Genomic DNA, 16976 nt, shown 5'->3' with positions numbered 1-16976 from the left:
AGACAGAATCACCAGCACTTTAAAAAAAAGTATTTCTTTGGGAAAGAAAACAGATTATATCAGGGCAAAATCACACCTGACTAATTTCTTAGAGTTTGACAGGAAGGTGAATAGCTTTGTGGATATAATTTATATAGACCTTCAACAAATCTTTGTCTTGTCGATGGTTGTTGTGAAATCCTGACTTTCTGTGAAATTGGTGAGGAGGTAAAGTCCTGAAGAGGGGATTGGTGTAGGGGCGACAAACACCGTGATTGGGCCCCCTGGAAATGCACAAGGAGGATGACATCGCCAGGGTTGCCAACAGCACTAAATTCTTTTGTAGTAAATCATCAAATCACTAGAGAGAGATTCTAGAAAGGACATTGTAGGGTCCATAAGTAACATATAGACACTGATGATCTCTCAAAATAATAACAACGCTAACGTTCACAATTATGCAGCCAGCGTTTCCAGGTGCCTTGTCATCTGCAAACCTAACCCTTACCAGAGTCCGGCAAGACAGATAGTTCTATTTATAGATGAGGAACAAAAGCTTGGAGACAGCTCCAGGGGCTTTGTCCTTTTGACAGTGTATTAAATTGCTAGGGTTCCATACAAACTACGACAGACCAGGTGGCTTAAACATCAGAAATGTATTTCACACTGTTCTGGAGGCTAGACGTCCAAGATCAAGGTGCCGGCAGGGTTGGTTTCTTCTGAGACCTCTCTCCTTGTGTTGTAGGTGGCCATCCTTTCACTGTGTCCCTGAGCACGGATTTTCCTTTGGACACGTGTCTCTATGTGCGTCCAAATTTCTTCTTCTTATGAGGACACTGTCAAATAGGATTAGGCCCACCCTAAAGGGTAGCATTTTAACTTCATTGCCTCTCTAAAAGCCCCATTGCCAAATACAATCTGAGATACTGGGGGTTAGGGCTTCAGTGCATGAAGTGGGGGGGGGACACACTGTTGCCCAAAGCAGGCAGCAAATAAGGTGACGTACCGGAAATGAAGGGATTGGCATGGTTGTAGAGTCTATTGGACCCTCCCATCCTAGAAGCAGAGAAGATCTAGTCTCATTCGTGTCAGACCGTGGAGGCCAGGGCATGTGGGGAGGTCAGAGGGTGAGGAATATCCCCCCAAAAGAACCTGTGAGGAGAGAGCGTGCCTCTCCCTCCCTCCTTCCTGTACGCCCTCCCTTCCATCTCAAGTGAAATCTGGACTCTTCTCTACAGGTCAAAAATACCGAGTTGCTGAGTCCATTTTCTTCACCCTAGGGTCTAAAATACAGAGTTGTAATAAGAGACCCGGCCACCCCCCACCCCACTCCAGGGCCAAATCAGATCGATGGCAAGCTGCTCCAAACACATCATTCCATAGCACATAGTTGAGGTGGAGCGTGTGGAATGGGGCTAAAGTTACTTGAATTCTTTTCGAGGCTGACATGTATGCAACCCTAGGCACAAAAAGCCCTCTCTCTGCATTCAATTTGTAGCAAAGTAAACAGTTTGTAGCAAGTAAACAGGGTGTCCATTGTGTCCCAGCTCTGCACACCCAGCTTCAAAGAGGCCTTTGTTTTAAAGGATATTTTAAAATTCTTCATTAGCTGTAAAAAGTTATTTAAAAACCCCTTTCCCAGACATCCAAATACCTCTCATAGAAAAAGATAAAAATAAAACAAACAAACAAACAAAAAACCCCGCAGCATTTATGAATAACGGGGAATGGTCATTTGTGGCCCGGACTTCAAGTCCAGTAAAGTCAGCAGGGTTTCGGGTGCCCATCCTGGGTGATGTTCAGAGAGGGAGGAAGACGAGGGAGATGAGCTCTGGCTGTGATGGAAGAGAGGGAAGCACGATGAAGGTGACAGGGTCTACGGGGACAGTAGAACTCCTGACGTGTGCAGTGTTGCTTGGGAGTGATTTGGAGGAAAAGGCAGGGCTGTGGCCTTGCACAGTTCCGGGGGGCATCCTTTACCCTGGCAAAGCCGAGCCATTTGTCTAAGCCACAGTGTGAGTGGAACACCTGCAGGGAAGTAAAATCGAGGTACACTTGGGCCAGAGGCCCCCCTAGGGACACGGGAGCAGCCCCAGCCCAAGTCCTATCACACCATCAGTAGGACCCCCAAATGCTCCCATGGGCACCATGATAATCCCCCCCTTGTGCTCTGTCCCCCGGGCCCAGTGGACCCCATGGCCCTCCTTTCTGGAGTGTTCTGCAGCAATGCTATAGCACCTCCTCTCGGGTGTCCCCATCTCCATAAACACGTCTCACTACTTCTTGGGGGCTCACAAGAAGCTTCCGCTGGCTGGCTGGCCATGGACTGGTCACGATCTAAGGAATGTTCAAGTGCCCTAAATCATGTCCCTCCTTGCGCAGGGGGCATGCTAATCTTCTCTGCATCGTTCCAATTTTAGTGTGTGTGCTGCCGAAGCAAGCGCAGCCATGCCCTCCTTTTAGAAAGGAGGAGACTAAGACCAAGAGAGAGAGGCCAGTGTCCAAGGTCCCCCAAGAAGTCAAGGGCAGAGCTGGGTGAGTGTCACTCCTCCCTCCTGCAAAGCCTTATTGGCTTTGTCACTGTGACCCCCGCCTCCTCTGATCTCAGCAAATTCCTCAGTTTACACAGCAAGAATTATGACCCTTTATCTGAAGGCATTTACTCCCATTACATTAATACTTATCCTGGGATTAGTGCAAGTGTAGTTGTATCTGATTTTGGCAGGCCAGAAGTTGAGACCCTGAGCTGTTCTTGATGGCGGTGGTGGTGGTGGTGGTGGTGGTGGAGGGGGTGGGCTCCCCCCACCCAAGGAAGATGGGCAAGAAGCAGGGGGAGGGCAGAGAGAGGCCCAAGACATTTGCACACTACACAATCTTGTCTCCATCTGGCCTCGCTTGGATGGTCTGAATGATTTTGATATTATCCAGAAGACTTAGGATGCTGACCAAAGACTTCTCCAGATGCTCAGAAGTTGTACTTCCAAGCATAATTCTTGGCTCTCCGAGAACCACAAGTAATTGATGACACCCCCCGCCTTTTCCACATCCTATTCTTTCCAGCTCCCGAACAGATAGATTTTCTTGTTTGTAGGCTCATTCATTCCAGGCTTTGCAGTAATCTCAGATTTGACAAACGCGAACGCAGTGTGGTCGCATTCATCGGTGGTCACCTGGCCCTCATTAGGGCCATCGGCGGAGGCCAGGGCCTGCTTTTGTGATGAGCGATTCCTCCTCCACACGGGCCTGAATGCTCTCAGCGGCCTTTTGTTGTTTGCATGAAGGCCTTGGAGGACTCTGCCAGGCTCGGCTCAACATTTTCCACATGACTGATGGCATTCAAAGCTTTGCAATCCCAATAGGCAAATTTCTGGACTGGCTTTGTTTCTCGTTGGTTCAGGTGGAATAATAAGGCTCTTTCTGCCAGGAATGTCAGTGTGTGGTTGGGAAGTTGGCATTTTTCTCTAAGGAGTCAGGGAGGCCAATTGGTAAGGGCCTGGGTGCCTGGGTGCCTGGGTGCCAACAGTCTGAGAGGTTATTTCAGTATTTCTCATTCTTAGTGAGGGAGTGATGGTGTGTCCTCTGGATCGGGTGGGCCAACAGAGGAAGGCTTCCTGGGGGGCTCATGCTGTGGTCAGCCAAGCTATGGTGAGGCCCTGCCTTACATGCTCCCCTGAGGCCATGGGGGGGCTGAGTTTGGGGTGGGGTGGAGGGTGTTCTGGGATTCATCTTCCCTTTCTGCAGCTGTGAGAATGGCCTGGCCTCTGCCAAAGGCTTTTGTTCCATTTTTCTCTTGCTTCATTGGGACATTTCCGGAACCAAATATATTCAACGGGTCCTCAGCTTCAGGAGATAATTGAATATCCAAATGCTGGTCCTTCCATTGTCCGATGACCAGAACCAGCTGAAACACCCAATTTTGCAAAAACACTGTGCTCCAATCTTTTCCCTAATTATCTCTTCCAATTATAATGTCTTCACATCCTTTTCTTGTTGAGGTGAGTGAGGCCCTCATGAATTCTGAGCATTCTTTTACTAAACTCCATTCTTTGCGCACCCAAATCATGTTCTCTTAGGCTGTTTGGTCTCCCTGTACTTTGACATGGATTCCGAGGCCTGCATCTTACAGAAGACAGACTATTGTAATTATTATTTTGAAACGGACACATTTCTGAGCTCTTGGATCTGAGCCTGAAGATAAACATGGGTACTCAGGGGCCTTGAAACCCACACTCGCAGCTTGCTGAGCCTTGCAGGCCTGTGAGATCAGTGCCAGACTAAACATAAAGCTGGCACTTCCTCCCTGGGCCAACACTTTGGGGCTTTTGTCAACTGGGCAGGAGTGCAAATCCTTGAAGATACTCTCCATGGAAAGCCTGTTTCTTTATGTCCTTTGGCTCGGACCTTGGCCAAGGCTGGCAACGTGGCCTTGAGCTGCCTGCCCTGGGATGCCTTGACATTTCCTCATTTGGGCCTCTGGGGTCTTTGCTCCAGCTAAGCTGCATATCTCAGGGAGAAGGAAGGAGGGGTGACCATGGTCTTCTTTCTTGGCCTCTGGGATTGAGAAAAAGCTTTGGGGTGAGGAAGAGTCCCAAGCCCCAGGCCTTGGCCAGTTTCTGACCAGACAGGTGGAGGGGGAGTCAGAGAGGTGGGCTTTGGAGTGGCAAGGAAGGGAGGGGCGATGGCAAACAAACAGGGAGTGTGAGTTTATTACCTAACCATGCCAAAGATGCAGTTGGTGTTACTTGGAGTCACTGAACACCTGGGAAGCTGTACCCCTATATCGAGCCAGGTGCCCCCAGGTATGCAAATGTGTTAGCTCTGCAGCCACATTCGATGATTGGAAATCCTACTTTGTCCAACATGGCGATGTTCCTGTCTCACTGGGTATCATTTGGAACCCTCTTGAGCTGCCCCTGACAGTTCCTGGCCCTGCAGGTCAGTCTCCTGGGTGGTGGCCCTCCACAGTTCTTCCTAGAGACGCCAAATCCACAGTCCTCCCTGCTGCTTCTCCTGCTATCTTCCCTTAAGCTTTCTATATCCCCATCCCACTCCCTTGACCAGAGAAGAAAGGAGGAGTCCTCCTATTCAGAGAGTGTCCTCTCTTAATTCTCTTTGGTTCTTTTTTTTTTTTTTTAAAGATTTTATTTATTTATTTGACAGAGACAGCCAGCGAGACAGGGAACACAAGCAGGGGGAGTGGGAGAGGAAGAAGCAGGCTCCTAGCAGAGGAGCCTGATGTGGGGCTCGATCCCATAATGCCGGGATCACGCCCTGAGCCGAAGGCAGACGCTTAACCGCTGTGCCACCCAGGCGCCCCTAGTTCTTAACCTCAACCAGTCCCTTGTCCCCCGTGGGTGACACTGCTTCAGGTGGCCTGCCTTTGGGGACTGTTTTCCATTGCCTTTGGAAAGCAAACTCAGGGGGTGAGTCAGCTTTCAAATGTACACTGTCTTCCTGAAATAAGGGAATCCCAACATACATTGTGACTAGGATGATGTGGAAGGTATGTGCAGGGAGAAGGGAAAGGAGCTAGGATGGGTGGGGGAAGTCCAAATCACCCATCTTGTCTCAGAAGAACCTCAGCTGGGTCACAGCTAATGCCATCCTGAGGTTGTCATAGAAACCACAGGGCTGGTGCTGGGAAAATTGGACTGCTACATGCAAAAGAATGAAACTTGACCACTCTCTCACACCATACACAAAAATAAACTCCAAATGTGAAAGACCTCAATGTGAGACAGGAATCCATCAAAATTCTAGAGGAGAACATAGGCAACAACTTCTATGACATCGGCCAGAGCAACCTTTTTCACGACACATCGCCAAAGGCAAGAGAAATAAAAGATAAAATGAACTTATGGGACTTTATCAGGATAAAGAGCTTCTGCACAGCCAAGGAAACAGTCAAAAAAACTAAGAGACAGCCCACGGAATGGGAGAATATATTTGCAAAGGACACCACAGATAAAGGACTGGTATCCAAGATCTACAAAGAACTTCTCAAACTCAATACACGAGAAACAAATAAACAAATCATAAAATGGGCAGAAGATATGAACAGACACTTTTCCAATGAAGACATACAAATGGCTAACAGACACATGAAAAAATGTTCAAAATCATTAGCCATCAGGGAAATTCAAATCAAAACCACACTGAGATACCACCTTACGCCAGTTAGAATGGCAAAGATAGACAAGGCAAGAAACAACAATTGTTGGAGAGGATGTGGAGAAAGGGGATCCCTCCTACATTGTTGGTGGGAATGCAAGTTGGTACAGCCACTCTGGAAAACAGTGTGGAGGTCCCTTAAAAAGTTAAAAATTGAACTACCCTATGACCCAGCCATTGCACTACTGGGTGTTTACCCCAAAGATACAGACGTAGTAAAGAGAAGGGCCATATGCACCCCAATGTTCATAGCTGCATTGTCCACAATAGCCAAATCATGGAAGGAGCCGAGATGCCCTTCAACAGATGACTGGATTAAGAAGCTGTGGTCCATATATACAATGGAATATTACTCAGCTATCAGAAAGAACGAATTCTCAACATTTGCTGCAACATGGACGGCACTGGAGGAGATAATGCTAAGTGAAATAAGTCAAGCAGAGAAAGACAATTATCATATGATTTCTCTCATCTATGGAACATAAGAACTAGGATGATTGGTAGGGGAAGAAAGGGATAAAGAAAGGGGGGGTAATCAGAAGGGGGAATGAAACATGAGAGACTATGGACTATGAGAAGCAAACTGAAGACTTCAGAGGGGAGGGGGGTGGGGGAATGGGATAGACTGGTGATGGGTAGTAAGGAGGGCACGTATTGCATGGTGCACTGGGTGTTATACACAACTAATGAAGCCATCGAACTTTGCATCGGAATCCGGGGATGTACTGTATGGTGACTAACATAATATAATAATAAAATTAAAAAAAAAAGAAACCACAGGGCTGTAGTGTCCAGCTGCCTTCCTTTGAGGGGGGGTCCTAGGCAGGCTGATGGAAGAAGTGGGCATGATCTTTTATATGTCACCACTTACCCTGAGAACCAGCCAAAAGCAAAGGCCCAGAGGCCTCCCCAGTAAGCAAATTCAGCTCACTCCCAACTTAGGCTCCTTGAGTGTAGGAACCATGCATCTTCATCTTTGTATATCAACGTCAGGCACAGTTCTAGGCTCAAAATAAAGGCATGAGAAGTGTGTGTTGGTCTGAAGGAGCTCAAGCTGGCTAGGACCCAGATGTGAGAGGCAGAATCAGAAAAATAGGACAATTAGACATTGGGTCCAAAGTCATGCATGTCTTTAGACATTGGGTCAAGAGGGTCTTTAGAAAAATGAGAATCATTAGAAACCCATCAAAATATTTTTCTTTGTCAGTTTTAACATAATGAGTACTCATTTTACTAGTGAAACAATGCAAAGATGTAGAAGGAAAAGTTCTATCTCCCTTCATATCTCTTCATCCTGCTCATCTTGGTAAGCAATTTTTTTTGGTCCTTGGAATTCCAAGATTTCACCAAGTTATATTTAGGTGTATGTCTTTAAAAAAATAACTTTGTCTGGGACTTGGGCCTTTCAACCCACAGTGTTAAATCTCATATCAGACCATGGAAATTTTCTTCTGTTATTTGTTTAAATATTATTTCTCCTCCATCTGCTCTTCACACACTCTCTCTCTCCTTCTGGAACTTCTATTATTTGAACGTCATATCTCCTGTTTTGCCCCCTAAATCTCTTACTGTTTCCTCCTGTTTTCCAAATTTTTGTGTTTTCATATTATGAGCTTTTCTTCTACTTGATCCCCTAGACCTTTAATTCACTGATAAGCAGTGATCATCCTCCTTTCAGTTTATTTCCCAAGTTTTTAAAATAAAAAATAATTTTATTTCCTAGAAGTTCTTTTCTTAAACTCTCTGTCCTCTTGAGAATTCTCCATACTTGTTTGTTCAAGCCCCTTTTGTCAGCCCTGCTCCAACAGGGGCCTCTTGGTTTGGAGGCTCACTCTTTCTCCCTCTCATCACAGACCCTTAAATGTTCCTGATTTTGTAGTCCACTGGCAGGCAGATCACGATGAGCACATTTATCAAGCAGTGGCAGAAGAAGCAGGTAATGGAAGGTTCAGCAGTTTCTGCTTTTAGGAGTCAGCAGGAAACCAACTGGTCAACCACTGCTCTGTAGATCAGAGAAGGGCATCCTCTCTTTGAGCTCCTGGAATTAAGGCCTAGATCTTAAAGTAGATGGAGGGTTGGGAATTATGAGCACAGGTAGGAGAATTAACTTCCAAGGGGGGGTGGACTATTCCTTTTTCTGACATGCAAGACTGGCAGGGAAGGGATATAAATATAGACCTTGTACCTTTGTCACTTTGTGGGCGGTAAGTTAGGTAAATTCATGGCCAATGATGGAGATGGGCTTGGGTGGCCATTTGAATGTTTCCTCTAGTTCAAAAAGAAATAGCCACTGAGCTGTTGCCTTCAACCTTCCAAGGCTTTCATCTGTCACAGTCAACTGAAGGAGTTGGTGGCTTGAGCACCTCCTCTTTGTCTAACACTGTCAGGTGCTCTGAGGAAAGATAGAGACTCAGAGGGCAGAGTTCCCACCCCAAGACACCTCTCTGTCCTTCAAGGATCTATTTGATGGCCACATTCTGAATTCTCCCTCCTGAAAGCCACCAGGATGCTGTCACTCCACCTGTTCCCTCTTCAGGAGGGAATCCTCTAGGAGGGTTCTGCAGCCTCCCTGGGGGGCAGCTCAGCCACACAAACATGGTGGTGTGGGGTAGTTTGGCAGGAAGTCCTGAGGCTATATTGTTCCTGAGCTGTCCTTGGTTTACCTCTCTGTGGTGAAGGTGAGACTCAGGAGGAGCCAAAGGTCTGGCTGGGATAAGGTGGGATCTCTGAGAGGAAGGCCCCGGGGAAGTCACAGCCAAACCTCAAAGGTAGGCCAAGTCACCAGGACCAGGTGGCCTCTGATGGAGCCAAGGAGACTGACCACATGGCCACAGCTTTTGGCCACCATTTTCAGGGTGTGAGGCTCAGTCAGCAGACAAGGGGTATGGCCTAGGAGTCCAGAGAAGGCAGAGGTCACCACACCATGAATGCCAAGATGTCCCCTTTGCCTTGAGGTTACAAAACCACCACCACCCCATATTCTCAGAGGCCATGACCACCTTGGGCCAGGGAATAGAAATCTCAGAGACTTCGAATTTGGGTTTCTTTTCTTTTCTTTTCTTTTTTCTAGAAAGACTGAGCATAGTTTTGGCCTTTTAAATTTAGGATCTAGGTAATAAAGCAGATTAGAGCAGTAAAGACCAGAAGGAAGACAACTAAGTTTTAGACAACATAAAGGAACTAGCTTTATTCCCTGCACATCCAGGTTATACAGGGAGTTTGGAAGTACACACAAACACACACACACACACACACACACACTTTCATGTCTTTTGATTCTTTTTTCTGACCCCATTGGTTAGAAGATGACCTAAACTTTATAGGAGAAACCACAAGAAGACAAACAACCCAATTAAAAAATGAGTAAAGGACTTGAATAGACATTTCTCCAAAGAAGATACACAAATGGCCAACAAACACATGAAAAGATGCCCAGTGTCCTTAGTCATCAGAGAAATGCAAATCAAACCCACAATGAGATACCACTTCAAACCCACTAGGATGGCCAGATTTTTAACATTTTTTTAAAATTTAAATTCAATTAATTAACATATAGTGTATTATTAGTTTCAGAGATAGAGTTCAGTGATTTATCAGTCTTATATAATACCCAGTGCTCATTCCATCACATGCCCTCCCTAAAGTCCATCACCTAGTTACCCCATCCCTCCACCTCTCTCCCCTCCAGCAACCCTCAGTTTGTTTCCTATGACTAAGAGTCTGTTATGGTTTGTCTCCCTCTCTGATTTCATCTTGTTTTATTTTTTCTTCCCTTCCCCTATGATCCTGTGTTTTGTTTCTTAAATTCCACATATGAGTGAGATCATATTGTAATTGTCTGTCTCTGACTTATTTTGCTTAGGATAATACCCTCTAGTTCCATCCACATTGTTGCAAATGGCAAGATTTCTTTTTTTGATGGCTGAATAAGATTCCATTGTATATATACATAAACCACATCTTCTTTATCCATTCATCTGTCGATGGACATCTGGGCTCTTTCCATAGTTTGGCTATTGTGGACATTGCCTATAAATATTAGGGTGCAGGTGCCCCTTTGGATCACTGCATTTGTGTCTTTGGGGTAAATATCTAGTAGTGCAATTGCTGGGTCGTAGAGTAGCTCTATTTTCCAACTTTTTGAGGAACCTCCATACTGTTTTCCAGAGTGGCTGCACCAGCTTGCATTCCCACCAACAGTGTAAGAGGGTTAGGATGGCCATATTTTAAAAAAGGGGAAACAGCAAGTGTTGTTGAGGCTGTGGAAAAGTTAGAACCCTCCTACGTTGCTGATGGGAATGTAAAATGGCAGAGCCACCGTGGAAAAGTGTTTGTGATTTCTAAGTTAAACATAGAATGTCCATCTGACCCAACAGTTCCACTCCTAGGTGTATACCCCCCCAAATTGAGAACAGGTGTTCAGACACATACTTGCTCACAAGTAACCATAGCACATTTTTCACAATAAAAGTTGAAAGAACCCAAACTGTTCATCAACAGATCAATAGTTCAACAAATTATGGTCTATCCATACCTTGGAGCAATATTTAGCCATAGAAAGGAATGAAATACTGATATATGTTACAACGTGGATGAACCTTGAAAACACAATGCTGAGTGGAAGAAACCAGACACAAAAGAGCACATATTGCATGATTCTATTCATTTGAAATGTCCCAAATAAGCAAATCCATAGACACAGAAAGCAGATTAGTGGTTGTCAGGGGCTGATAGGGAGGGAGAAGAGCAGAGGGACTGCTTAGTGGGTGCAGGGTTTCCACTTGGGATTGTGGAAAGTTCTGGGACGAGATCATGGTGATGGTTGCACATTGTAAGGATACTTAATGCCACTGAACTATACGCTTCAAAATAGTAAAATTTGTGTTATGTGTATTTTACAACTTTTAAAAATTCATAGGAGGGTGTCAGAGCTAGCTGGAATAGCTACCCCATGTTAGGGCTGGTACCCACTGGTGCTTACTGCATGCTAGCATTTTGCGTAGACTCTCTCATTTGGTCCTCATAGCAATCCTAGTAGGTAGTGTCATTATTCCTGTTTGCAGGGGAGGACACAGGCCTACAGAACTAATGTGACTGCCCAAAACCCAGGGAGTGTGACTTGGGAACCCAAGCAGCGAGGTAAGAAAGAGGGACGGGCTGCTAAGTCCTCCCTCCTCCTTGGGACACAGCACCAACTTGTGATAACAGAGGAAGACCCTCCCCGTGTCACTGGGCTGAGCAGCAGGAGGTCCTGTTCAGGCTTTGTTCTCTGATGAAAGGTAAAACGGATGGGAAGGGGCATCCAGAAGGAGACACCGTCTCAAAGCCTGTTGGAAGGAAGCCCAAGGTTACAAGGACAATCATCCATGAAGGAGTAGCTTATGTTACTGGGATTGTGAACAAAGGGCCTCCTCCATGGAGAATGTGGGCCCAACCCAAGGGATGCTGCTGCTTTAGTGTTTCCCAGCCCCGGATGCCGGAGTCCTCTCTCCCCAGCACGACACATTAGTTCCTACAAAAAAGGGCTCACGGGCCTGCTGAGAAAGAGCGGTGGGGTGACACATGGCAGGGGGCCATCGTGAATGGGCAGCTGTCTCCTGATAGGACTTCAGGATGGCGGACAGCTCTGTCCCTGCTATAGCAGACTGATGGCAAAAACTCCAGTTGAAGGACAAGCTTCCAGTGTGGGTGTGATGAGCAGAAAGGATGTGCCCTTGGCATTGGCCGTCCCAGCCCTGGGCCACCATGTCTGGGTCCGCAGTGAAATCCCATACAGGGTCCCCCTTCCGAGGATCATCGTGGGAGCTGGCTCTTTGGAGCGCAGTGATAGGGATTCTCTGCTTGGTCAGTAACTGGCATCAAAGCTACAGTTCGCAGTAGGACATCCCTTGACTCCTGTCCTTGCAAAAAACCTTTCTGATGAGATTCTAACTTTGGCCTCTTCTGAGTTACTAAAATAGAAGTGGCAAATACTTTTCATCTTTCGTGCCAATACCGATTCATTGTAATGGCTTTCTGGGGCGCAGGGTTGAGAAGGATTCTGAGATCCTGTCTCAGACTCAGTAGAAAAGGTAACCTCTCTTGATTAGTGAGGTTGGCCACGGGCACAGCAGCGGTGCCCCAGGGGCAGTGGCTGTTGCTAGGCGGCTGGCCTTGCTTCCTGGCTGCGGACTGCGATAAGCGTCCTTATCACCCTAGGTATTCACGGGAAGAAGTCCAAGAGCGTTCCTGCCCTAGAAAACTTCTGGAGGAGATGATCACTGTCTTCCATCCTGCGGGAAAACAACAACAACTCCCAGAAAGGCTCCTTTCTTCTCCATTACTCTGTGCTCCTGAGAAGGGCAGCAGGTCAAAGGCTACTTCCTCCCCTTTCCCCAAGGAGCGAACTGGATTGTTGGCCAGAGGGGCCTATTTCTCCAAGGCCGTTCTGGAGCTCTTGTTTGCCCAGGGCAGCTGCAGCCACACACTTCGTCTCTCGTCATGGAAAGCTGAAGCTTCTCGGAGCCCAAGCTAAATACTGGCTGCGGCGGAACATCCAGTTTTCACGAGCCCCCAGTGGATTGAAACCCAGAAGCCAGCAGCACACCTGCCAATTATTACAGTTAATTCTGCGCAGGCTTGACTCAGGAACCGAGACAGAGGGTTCTGTTTGCCGCTGGGGGGTGCGCAGGGCGGGCGGCAGCGGCTGCGGCCGTGGGCTGTGAATACCCCCTGTGTGTGCCCGCGCTGGGCCTGGCAGCCGCCGTGCCCACCCTTGCACCTGGAGCTCGGCGTCCAAGTGTGACTTCAGTGGGGCCTCTGGCTCCTTGACTCTGCGTCTGTGATCAGAGATGTGGATGGTCCCGCACTGTTCTTCCTCCCGCCGCCTGCCCCAGCCGCCCGCTTCCCCCTTAAGGCCTCCGTGAAGAACCCTGCTGTCGATTTTTTTCCAAAGAAAAAGAGAAAAAGACAGTCAGCTTAAAACCGTGGGGTTTTTCTGTTGCCTGTTCTCCTCGGACATGTTGCCTATAAGATCCCGTTGATTCGGGCAGAGGGTAGTCACCCCTTTGTTCCCTGGAATCTCCTTTTGTGGTGGGCCACCGTCAAGCTCTAGCTTGCTCTTGCCTGTCTCAAGGTGACCTTGAGTCTGACTGCTCCAGGCTCTCTCTCCTGAGTTTTTCCAGGCCTCCTTCGGTTGATTAATTAATTCATCCAGTCATTAGTTCGTTTCTACGAAGCCAGGTAACTGGGCTGGGCATTGGGAAGACAGTGGAGAAGAAGACGGGTTTCCCGTTCTCCAGACTCAAGCAGGAAAACTTGACAGTAAGCAAACACTCACACAAGGATCGCACACTGTCATAGTAATGCCAGGAGGGGGTGCACAGGGAGCCGTGGCCGGGGTCCCAGAGATCAAACCCTTCTCTGCCCCCGAGAGGGCAGTGAGTACACATAAGACATTATAGCAGCAGCTGGCGTGTGGCGAACATAGAAGAAGGGGACTTAATCTAGACCGAGGAGAGGTGCTCTCGAGGCATTTGGGAGCAGACCAGAACGGCGACCGGGGTAGATCAGAGAGGGGATGTGGATGGGCGGGACAGCACGTCTCTGGAGAAGAAAGAGTGTGTACAGGGCTCCAAGGTGCATGCGTCCTTGCAAAGCTGAGAAGACGAAGGAGGCTGGAGCAGGAGGAGCCGTGAGGAGCCCAGCACAGGCGGCACAGCCAGCCTGGAAGCCACGTGAACGGGGGCCTCCTTCTCTGAGACTCAGGGAGCCCGTGGGGTGTCAGCAGTGCTGTGACATGTGTGCTCCTGCTTACTCTCATCCCGTGGCCCCTGGATGCTGTCTTCCCATGACGCCAAAAGACAAGCCGTCAGCCCACTTGACTGCCCGGGCTGGGCACTATGCTGGGGCCAAGGCTGATATAAAGGTGGTGAGACACAGACCCTGACCCCCAAGAGCTCCCCCAGGAGTGCAGTGGATGGACCCCGTGATGGGTGACCTTGGTGCCCAGAGGAGGGAGCCGGGACCACTTCCAGCTGGGGAGGGGGTGGAGAATGTCTGGAGGGGAAACTTGCACTGCTTCTAGAAGAACACGTCTTCTGGTCAGGAAGCACAGCGTGCAGAGATGTGAAGGGCGTGGTGAGTGGAGGGAAGGTTTCACTGAGCTGCACGTCTACCGACCCTAGAACACTCAAGCCTCTTTATTGATCCCGGCAGTGGAACCGCATGCTGGAACCCATCCTCTCCTGGTGGTGCAGTGGGGGGGCTTCCTTCCAAACATCCTGCCTTGTGCAGGGCAAGGATGCAGCCGGGAGGGGACAGTGCTGGGCTGGTCCCTGGTCCTCTAAGACCGACAGCAACAAAGGATGCCGGGTTGTGACTCCTCCAGCTCTCCCCTGCACCTGCGATGTGCCTACCCTGGGAGATCTCTTGGCCAGAAAACCAATCTCATCAACCTCATACCTGCCAGGGTCCCAGGGCTCCCATGCTCTGTGCTCCCCTCTGGCCTGCAGCACACATCGCCTCACAGTGGCCCAGCTCCCCGAGCCACCTTAATCACACGGTAGAAGCATCTATTTTAGTTACATAAACAGAGCTGTCCACATTTGGATCCCGGGGCTGGCTGCAGGAATTTGTAAACAGCATGGTGTACGAGGCTTTGCAGCAAGTTGCCAGGACGCGCTCCTTTCCCACTGCCTGTTGTCCAGTTTTCCCTTTTATAGAGAGTCTGGCTGGGAAAGAGAGTCAGAACTTATTTGGGAATAGAGGACAATCTCTCCGGCAAATTCCTTTCTCCCACTCCTGCAACCACTACCTCCTCTTCTGAAATTTTGAGGTCTGGTGCAAAATGAAGACTGCTCTTGAGTTATGGGTTCCTTCTACGTGCTAACTTCTCATAAATCTAAATCTGAACCCCACGGAAAACAAACTCGGGGAGATTTTATTCCCAGAAGGGAAACCAGGAATTTGGAATTTGAGGCAGGTTCTAAAAACTACTGGACGCTGCTGTCCCTATCATAGCCGGGACCCTGCGTGACATCGTGATGTCCCTCTTTGGCTCCAAGCAGGGGCTTGTAAGGTTCCAAAGTAATGACATTCTGGGAACCACAGAAAAGCAGTAACCTCGAGGGGGAGAGGGACGTTCAGTTTTTTTCCTTTTCATTTAATAACCATTAATGAGGCATCTGTTGGAATTAGATGCTGCGTCTGGCGCTGCAAACCTTAGAAGGGATATGACACGAATCGCTGGCATCAAAACCCAGCAAAGGTAAACGTCAAGACCCATTGTGAGAGATCCGGGATGGTAGAGAGAGAGTTGAGGTTTCCTGGGTACACATTTGCTGAGCGAGTGAATGAATGATGCGTAATACGGTGAAGAAGGAAGCCCGCTACAAGAAGCGAAGTCAAATCTGAATCTAAAATTCAACGCAAGTTCACTTCGGCTCAAATTTAGACAGCTAGGATCGCAAATCGTCCCGCTTTGCCTGGGATGGAGGGGATTCCTATGGATGCAGACTGGAAAAGAATTCCCAGACACACTAGTGTAAGTTGAGCAGCTGGTTGAAACCTCAAAGAAAAGGGAATTAGGGAGAAGAATTCCTGAATAGGAAATATCTGAATTAGGGAAATAAGGGGGCGCTGGGACCAGAGGCGTGTTAAGAAGCACTTGCCTTTCCCCGTTCATGTTTTCGTTCGGAAGAACAAAGAACCAGAACATAATTCATCCACACAGGAAGAAACAGGGCAATTAGGAGATTATAAGGAGTTGGGCATCGCAAGCAAAACAAGAGGGCTTCAGTTCTTAAAATATCCCCCAACAAGCTCAGTAGTAAACAAAACTGCAGATAATGTCTGAGCTTCCTCTCTGCAGAGAAATTCATGACTTTCCAGCATTCAAACTGCAGGAAGGGTCTGGAACAGTTATCTGTTTCTCAAGAACATCCATATATGGAAAAGTTGAAGTTAGGATAACCAGCAATTTTAAACAGTTGATGTTTAGTGGAAAGGTTCTATGTTCCACCTCGATGTTGCATTTCTGGCTTTTTGCTGTAAAGTGCAACCTTTTTAGAAAGATGTGTAGATGTTAATATTTACTGATTTGATTTTTTAAGAAAGCAAGGATCTCTGCTATTTAAAAAAAGAGTTTAATGTGCTAGAAATGCTATAGTTGGGCTGGAAGCACGCACGGTGGTAGAATCAGCAAAGGGCTTCTGTGACAAGTCTGGAGGGTCCGGGAGGAGGGAAAAGCTCAGCGTTGGCGCCACCTGGTGTCCGCTATGCGCGTTTCAGGCATAAAACCCAGGGAGAAGCACATTGCATATTTATGCTCAGAAAATGACGGGAAAGGCCACTTTGATCACCCCAAAGATTATTGTATGCATGCTGTGTGTAATAACGACCTATACCTTAGTCTTTTATTCTGAAACTTTTGCATGTGATCGTGACTTCCCCAGCCATGTTTCCTCCTCTGTCAGATGGGGCTCATGGGGCCAGCCTGGCAGACTGGGGTGAAGACCAGAGGCCATGGGACATCAAGTGCCTTGCCCAGTGCCCAGCACACAGTAGGTTCTCCATAAATTCAAGGAGCTGAGCTAGAGGCAATGGGTGTTGACATTACCGCTGGGCAGGCCGGGTGAGCCTGGGAAAGTTGGCTGTGGGCTGTAACTTCAGATTGTATTTGAACTTTGGTGCTGTTAGTAATTTCCTGAGAGAAGACAATGCGTTGAGAGCCGTGCGAGCACTGGAGAGTCAGCCGGAGCCTGGTTTCTTCAATGGCAGCAAAGCACAAGGTCAAGTTTCCTGGGCAAGACATCCCCCGCCCCCCCGCCCCGACGCTTGAACAAGGC

General features: G+C 48.0%; 1 protein-coding gene and 1 non-coding gene across 5 annotated transcripts in view; one reads left to right on the top strand and one right to left on the bottom strand.

Annotated features, from left to right (window-relative positions):
- Positions 1–16976, top strand: part of KCNE2 (potassium voltage-gated channel subfamily E regulatory subunit 2) — a 189015-nt gene that overhangs the window by 155171 nt on the left and 16868 nt on the right. The window lies entirely within an intron of this gene.
- On the bottom strand, positions 2318–2423 carry LOC117795486. Its single transcript, XR_004619531.1, has one exon. It is a non-coding gene; the product is annotated as a U6 spliceosomal RNA (small nuclear RNA).

The sequence above is a fragment of the Ailuropoda melanoleuca genome, chromosome 1 (assembly GCF_002007445.2).
Source record: "Ailuropoda melanoleuca isolate Jingjing chromosome 1, ASM200744v2, whole genome shotgun sequence".
Lineage (NCBI taxonomy): Eukaryota > Metazoa > Chordata > Mammalia > Carnivora > Ursidae > Ailuropoda > Ailuropoda melanoleuca.
The sequence above is the reverse complement of the archived record's forward strand: the minus strand, read 5'-3'. Positions and strand labels throughout refer to the sequence as shown.